The sequence below is a fragment of the Hypanus sabinus genome, chromosome 8 (genome assembly GCF_030144855.1).
Source record: "Hypanus sabinus isolate sHypSab1 chromosome 8, sHypSab1.hap1, whole genome shotgun sequence".
Taxonomy (NCBI): domain Eukaryota; kingdom Metazoa; phylum Chordata; class Chondrichthyes; order Myliobatiformes; family Dasyatidae; genus Hypanus; species Hypanus sabinus.
Window position 1 is genome coordinate 135032215 of NC_082713.1, and position 8583 is coordinate 135040797.

An 8583-nucleotide genomic window follows, 5' to 3' on the forward strand; every position below is an offset into this window, starting at 1 on the left:
AATCATTAAACATTGCTGACCACCCTCCTCCCCCACTGACTTATCCATACGCAGCTAAACATATGCCAGTGACATATCCTTACTGGAGAAAATGCTGCCTCTGTCAGTTCTGCATATAAGTCCTGAGCAGAAGGAACTAGATGCTGTTCACAGAAAACTGCTCAGAAAAAAATCACGCTGTAGTCATTATACATATGTTTGAAAACAAAACAAATCAAAGCTTACATTAGAGTGGTTTTGGATTCTAGCCTGATCCAAATATTGACATTATGACGTGCCTTCCTGTAAAGGTTCCTTAAAATATTCCAACGGAGTCATGTTGAGGCATTCTTACAGAACATGTTTATGCATTTTAGCTTCATCCAAAAATAATAATTTCCCATAAATATTGGTTGATCAATATAATTATTGCTTATAATCAATATTGATTATTCTATTTGCTGACCATTGTGACACATCAAATACTTCATTTTGCCTAAAGTCTTCGATAATTGCATACATTTTCCAGTTCATGTCATTAGTGCTACTAAGCTGATGTCCAGAATTGGGTAACTAGCATCAGTGTTGATGCATAATGCACTAACCATGGAAGACAACATTTGGCATACCGTTTTTGTAAAAAAAATATAAATGCGACTCAAGCCCAATTCTCCATTATTTTCACTGCCTGTATTACTGTTACTACTTCCATGAAAACTTCCCTCTGTGAGGAAGTCACAGTACTGCTTAACTGAATCACAAACAAGAGAAAATCTGCGGATGCTAAAAATCCAATCTCCACACACAAAATACTGGAGGAACTCAACAGGCCAGGCAGCATCTATGGAAAAGAGTACAGTCGACGTTTTGGGCCGAGACACTTCATCAGGACCTATACTCTTTTCCATAGATGCTGCCTAGCCTGCTGAGTTCCTCCAGCATTTTCTGTGTGTGACTGCTTAACTGCTTTGGTTTAAGATTTGCATGTTAGGGATGTGTGATGCTTTCTCTGGCTGTTAAAACCTGTTGTCAGTTGGCTGCTATTGTATCTACTCTGGAACGCTATCCATCAATAATGCTCTTTCACCGTAACATGCCAACATATTAGTAGTATATTAGCATTCCTGATAACTAAACTGACTAACATTGCATACATGAATTCTATATGCAGCCTCAGCAATCGCTCACTTAGGTCCATGTTATTTGTCTGTCATAATTCCAATGTACAGTAAGTGAAAAGTGAGTGGAACAGGGGGCTAAACACACAGCCTTTTGGTGCACCTGTGCTGAAGGAGGAGGTGTTGTTGTCAATCTGAACCAACTAGGGTCTGCAAGTCAGGAAATCCAGGATCCAATTGCACAAGAAGTTATTGAGGCCAATGTCTCGGAGCTTACTAATTAGTTTTGAGGGAATGCTGGTATTGAATGCTGAGTTGCAGTCAATAAAGAGCATCATGATGTATACATCTTTGCCACCCACATGTTCCAGGGTTGAGTGAAGAGCAAATGAGAATGCTGTGGACTTGTTGCTCTGGTAGATAAATTGGAGCGGATCTAAGTCTTTCCTCAGGTAGAAATTGATAAATCGGCACTTCACCAATGCAGATGCAAGCTGGGCCATAGTAACTGAGGCAGGTCAGTAATCTTTCTTTGGGCACCTGTATAATTCAATCCTGCTTGAAGTAGGTGGAAACCACACACTGCTGAAATGAGAGGTTAAAGATCTCAGTGAACACTCCAACGAGGTGATCAGCACTTGGCCAGTCACCCCATATGAGCCAGATATTTGAGGGAAATGGGCACTCAGGGTAATTGCTCATTGGTGAACAGTTAAATTTGGAATTTGACTTTAACATTTTGGGAAAATTGGAACATTTTGTGAGTTAAAGTCGCTTGGTTTCATCAGTGGTTTTAAAGCAGACACAATGATGTCTCTGAAAATCTGCTGAACTAAGGATCAGGTCCAGATTAGAAGCTATTTGTGAGGTGTTCTTTGATTGGGTATGTACAATGTCCTGTGTATGTTACTCAAAATGGCTTCTTTGGTTTGTTACGAGTAGGAATGCTTCTTTGTCAGATAAGTGTTTCTCTCGCCGTTGTTTCGCTTTAGAATGGATGATATGGTAATTGTATTCATTTGTTAATCAATGGGGAATGTTATTGTGTCTTGTGAGGCTGGGAACTTGGGAGAGGGGTTTTCGCGGGTTTTTGGAGTGAGGGGAGTCGGGAGGAAGACGCCGAGGAAGGTGGACGTGCGCTGGACTGCTCGTAAGACCACCGGGGTGGTCCCAGGTGCGACGGCATGGCGGTCGGATGGGTCGTTGGTTCGTTGATTGAGCTCCAACGAGTGCACTAAACAGACTGAACTTTGATAAGTTGGCGCCTTTTGTTTTATTCCTTATATATATATAGTATTGCCTAATACTCTTTTAATTTTAGTAAACTCTTTAAAGTGTATTTCATAACGGTATTTGTTGTGGGTTTGATACTGTTGGCAGGCGCGAGGCATAAACTCGATTCTCACAGCACCTGCGCGTAACGGGAGGTGGGTTGGTGAGTGGCTGGATCTCCGTTTCCCCTAGACATATACCTTCCTTTTGGGTAAGTGTTATAGGTATAACAGGCTGGTCTGTGACTGTTAGAGTTTGTGTCTGTTCTGTGTCTCCCTGATTATTAGTGCAAGGGGAGATCCTTGTAACAAAGGGTCTTGACAAAAATTCTGCAGTCCCACTATGGATCCTACTTGAGCCACTGAGCTCCTTCAACGCGTTTGTATGCCGCACTGCCTGCTGACGTCTAGTTAAAGCAATTTTCAAGTAATCCCATAAACGTACAACAAAACGCTTGCACAATTCAAGTATAATACTACTTACACAAAGCAGGATGTTGAGCATTCACAAGTTTCAGGTAGAACAAATTCCAGAGTAATTGCTACAAAATATTGATTATTCTTAGCAGATAATAACATGCAAACCTTTATGCAATCTTCAAACTTGATTTCATTTTGTCATTTTTCTTTTAACTTGTAGAGAAGCGACAAATAATCAGAGTCAAATGCATAAACTCAGTAGATACAGTTGTATACAGTTCAGCTTGTTTTGCATAAACAGAATTCCTCAACCCCCACTGTGCACAAACTATTGCAGCTCACTGCTGGCAGCAAGAACATACATTCTGTTCTGGTGAATTTCATCCATTCCCACAACTGAGCTCCGGCTAAGATACCTTTGGGATATCAGTTGATATGGGTAAGTAATACACCAGCCAAACTGGGTTATTTTTCTCGTGGCTTCCATGGTGCTGTCATCAGCAAAAATGCTCCAACAGCACTACAAATGGAAGACCCACTCGTACAAGCAATGCAATGAGAAAGTGTACCTCGTCGCTGCACCCCATGATGGGGATAATCGTGTTTAGTAAACACATACACAAACCTGCAAATATTTCTGAATTCTGCCAACCAGTCCCTCATTCGAGGCTTGCTTTTCACATGCTGTGTGAACAGAATGCAGGCAAGCAGATAGTTAATGCAAACACTCACGGGGTCCTTGGTCGGTGGTGAAGTTAAAACAGGGGATGATGATGGTGTCCTTTGTGCCTCATCCTTATTCCCCTGTAACACAATTTCTCAACCCAGAAATTCTTCCGATGTATATGCAGTAGATGGTTGACATCTTACATGCTTCACTTCACTTAAACCCAATCTCAATTGTGATAATCAATGTCCAGGGTGAATCTTCACAGACATCCTAACCAGAAGGGAGTTACCTTGCTTGTCACCTCTCTTCTTGTTTTCGGGTTGCTCATATTTGCAGCTGGTGGCGACAATGTTCAGCATTCAGCTGACCACCAGCATCTTGCCACCTCTTCTGTTGAGTAGTGTGAGGCTCACCCAGACTGGCTGAAACTGAGCAAGATCATTTTGGATATGCCATTGGGCTATTCTACCAGATAGTTTTGATGAAGATTATGTTCTATTATGTGCAAATTGTGTCTTTGGGTAGCATACCACAATTAGCCGACACATCAACAGTGAGTGATCCTACCCCACCCAGTTATATACATCTGAACCTCAAGTACAGCTTGCACATCAAACCATTTATAATTAAACTCATTAGAGCAGCCCTTCCTCTAGATGATTCATGGCCTATTGGTTTGTGCTGAGGAAATGGAACTTGGCGATTTGGAAATCTTCAGACTAATACTTGGAATGTCAATTGACACACTCCTCCACAAGAAAGTGTGCAGTACTCTTTGTAAGTGGTAAGCATTATGTAATTGATTGTCTTATTATATGGTCTTATGGTCTTTCAACCATGAACCTCCATCTGAAGGTCCTTACACTAATGACTGTGAAAATAAGAGATACCTTCCGTTCCAGCCTAATCACAACAGCAGCTATGGGAAATGCAGCACTAGCATTACAGTGAATTTCAATGAGACATTTGTATTAGAATGCAGCTAACCCACTGCTTGTTCCATAATGAGGAAAGATGCTGGGAGAAAATGAGACTCAGAGACTGGACAGTAATAGCTCAATATAGGAGGTAGAGTCATGATCCACAGTACCACTCAGTCTCTGGTCTCTTACACTGTTACCTTCAAACTCTTATGACCTTGCAGCTCTTATGACCTAATACTGAATTCAACAAGTTAAGGATAGTGATTATTTCTACCTTTTATCAGAAATATCAGTGAATGCCTTCTTGAATTCTAGCAGTCATCCTGGTGAAAGTACTTCCACGATGTTATTGGATTAGCTGTTCCAGAATTTAGACTAAGCAATGATGAGGGGCCAATTATATATTTCCAACTCTGGAAGGTGTGCAACTCAGAAGGGAAAATAGATGGTGGTGGTATTTTTATGCAACTGCCATTGTTATCTTCTTGGTTGTAGGTGCTTTGGGAGGTGTTGTTGGAATGGCCCAGGTAAGTAACTGCAATGCATTGTAAAGGTGATACAGTCCCGTACCACCATGTGCTGAATCTTTAGGGTGGTTGATGGGGTGGCAATCAAGGAAGCAGCTTTGTCCTCTGTGATATTACGCTCCTGATGAATATTGGAACTGTACTTGCCCAAAAGGTAACACCACAAAGCCTTTCCAACTTCTAAGAAGCATAACTTATCAGAAGAGACCCATCCACTGAGCTGTTCTTGTGGTCACAACTTTTATGTGACTTTACCAATCGGGCATCAGGTGAATTGCAATCCTAGGAAGTTGATGGTAAGGGAATGGGAAATGATAAATCCATTGAATGTCATGGATAGATGGTTAATCTCTCTAGTTCAGAGTTTCCCAGCCTGTGGTCAACTGACCCTTTGGTTAATGGTAAGGCTCCATAGCAGAAAAAGGCTTGGGAACCTCTGTTCTAGTTGGATGTGGTTTCTGGCCTGAATGTTACTTGCCAATCATCCTCCACATATGAAGGTTACTTTGCTTGCACTCATATACTTCATAATTTGGAGAGGAAAGGAATTGTAAGCAGGTTTGGATGTGTGCAACCCCACTTTCTGAACTAATGATGGAAGGAGGTCATTAATGAGGCAGTTAAAGATGTTTGGGTCTAGAACATAGTCCAAAAGAATTCCTGCAGCAATGTCCTGAAGTTGGCATGCCTAATGGAGTCAATCCTAATCTTCTCACTGAGTGCTTTTCCACCATTTTCCATTCTGGGTATTTCTCCATACTTATCTTGCTTTTCTGTGCCTCCGTTAATTCTCCAAGAGGTGCTGTTTTGCAATTGCAATAACTTCAAATGCACACATTTAGGCAGACAATTGGCTGGTCCTTTGATGATAGCAACATGTCTTTCACTACTTGGCATATATGTTGCTCCTTGAGGTTGTCAAACCAACCATAACAGCAGAATCATTGGAAAAACTCAGAAGACAATCACCTGGCAGCTTATTTGTGGTTCTTTAAGTAGTGTTAGAATGTGGAGAAAGATGAGGTATTGGGACAGTTAGGTAGGTTAATTGTGCTGTTCAGCCTGAAACAAGATTAGTTTTATTTTGTCACATGTACATAAAAACATTGAAACATATAGTGAAATGTGTCTTTTTGTATCAATAACCAACACAGACTGAGGATTTTCTGGGGGCAGCCCGCAAGTGTTGCCATGTGTCTGGTGCCAATATAGCATGCCCTAAACCTAACAATAGATCTTTGGAAAGTGGAAGGAAGCTAAAGAACCCAGAGGATACCCAACAGTCACAGGAGAACATACAAACTCCGTACAGGCAGCAAAAGGATTTGAATCCTGGTCAGTAATCGGTACTGTAAAGCGATGATATTAACTACTATGCTACTGTGCCACAAACTAGTAGGAGAAGTTTCAAATTAACATTTCACAACATATGCAGGTACATCATTGCTGAAGTTTTAGAAAGCAAAAAATAATAGTGACATTAGCAAAAAGGGAGCCAAGGAAGCACATTTCATGGACAATACTTTTTGGAAGGAAGCAAAAATGGGAAATGAACCTGGTCAGGTGTCAGGTCTCTCAGTGGGAGAGCATTTGGGAGATAGTGATCACAATTCTATCTCCTTTACCATAGCATTGGAGAGAGATAGGAACAGACAAATTAGGGGAATGTTTAATTGGAATAAGGGGAAATATGAGGCTATCAGTCAGGAACTTGGAAGCATAAATTGGAAACAGATGTTCTCAGGGAAATGTACGGAAGAAATGTGGCAAACATTCAGGGGATATTTGCATGGGGTTCTACATAGGTACATTCCAATAAGACAGGGAAAGGATAAAAGGGTACAGGAACCGTGGTGTATTTAGGCTGTTGTAAATCTAGTCAAGAAGAAAAGAATAGCTTATGAGAGGTTCAAAAAACTAGGTAATGATAGAGATCTAGATGATTATAAGGCTAGCAGGAAGGAGCTTACGAATGAAATTAGGAGAGCCAGAAGGGGCCATGAGAAGCCCTTGGTGGACAGAATTAAGGAAAACCCCAAGGCATGCTACAAATATGTGAACAGCGAGAGGATAAGACATGAGAGAATAGGACCAATCAAGTGCGACATTGGAAAAGAGTGTATGGAACCGGAGGAGATAGCTGAGGTATTTAATGAATACTTTGCTTCAGTATTTACTACAGAAAAGGATCTTGGCAATTGTAGGGATGACTTGCAGTGGACTGAAAAGCTTGAGCAAAAAGATATTAAGGAAGAGGATATGCTAGAGCTTTTGAAAAGCATCAATTTGGATAAGTCACCGGGACCAGACAGGATGTACCCCAGGCTACTGTGGAAAGCAAGGGAGGAGATTGCTGAACCTCTAGTGATGATCTTTGCATCATCAATGGGGACGGGAGAGGTTCTGGAGGATTGGAGGGTTGAGGATATTGTTCCCTTATTCAAGGAAGGGAGTGAGATAGTCCAGGAAGTTATAGACCAGTGAATCTTACTTCAGGAGTTGGTAAGTTGATGGAGAAGATTATGAGAGGCAGGATTTATGAACATTTGGAGAGGCATAATATGATTAGGAATAGTCAGCATGGCTTTGTCAAAGCAGGTCGTGCCTTATGAGACTGACTGGATTTTTTGAGGATGTGACTAAACAAATTGATGAAGGTAGAGCAGTAGATGTAGTGTATATGGATTTCAGCAAGGCATTTGATAAGGTACCCCATGCAAGGCTTATTGAGAAAGCAAAGAGGCATGGGATCCAAGGGGCCATTGCTTTGTGGATCCAGAACTGGCTTGCCCACAGACGCAAAGAATGGTTGTAGATAGGTCATATTCTGTATGGGGGTCGGTGACCAGTGGGGTTCCTCAGGGATCTGTTCTGGGCCCCTATTCTTTGTGATTTTTATAAATGACCTGGATGGGGAAATGGAGGGATGGGTTAGCAAATTTGCTGATGATACAAAGGTTGGGGGTGTTGTGGATAGCGTGGAGGGCTGTCAGAGGTTACAGTGGGACATTGATAGGATGCAAAACTGGACTGAGAAGTGGCAGATGGAGTTCAACACAGATAAGGGTGAGGTGATTCATTTTGGTAAGTCAAATACGATGGCAGAATATAGTATTAATGGTAAGACTCTTGGCAGTGTGAAGGATCAGAGGGATCTTGGGGTCCGAGTCCATAGGACACTCGAAGCTGCTATGCATGTTGACTGTGTGGTTAAGAAGGCATATGGTGCATTGGCCTTTATCAATCGTGGCATTGAGTTTAAGAGCCGAGAAGTAATGTTGCAGCTATATAGGACCCTGGTCAGCTCCCACTTGGAGTACTGTGCTCAATTCTGGTCGTCTCACTTCAAGAAGGATGTGGAAGCCATAGAAAGGGTGCAAAGGAGATTTACAAGGATATTGCCTGGATTGGGGAGCATGGCTTATGAGAATAGGTTGAGTGAGCTCGGCCCTTTCTCCTTGGAGCGACAGAGGATGAGAGGTGACCTTATAGAGGTGTATAAGATGATGAGAGGCATTGATTGTGTGGATAGTCAGAGGCTTTTTCCCAGGGCTCAAATGCTAGCACAAGAGGGCATAGTTTTAAGGTGCTGGGGAGTAGGTACAGAGGAGATGTCAGGGGTAATTTTTTTTTTTACACAGAAGGTGGTGAGTCTGTGGAATGGGCTGCCAGCAG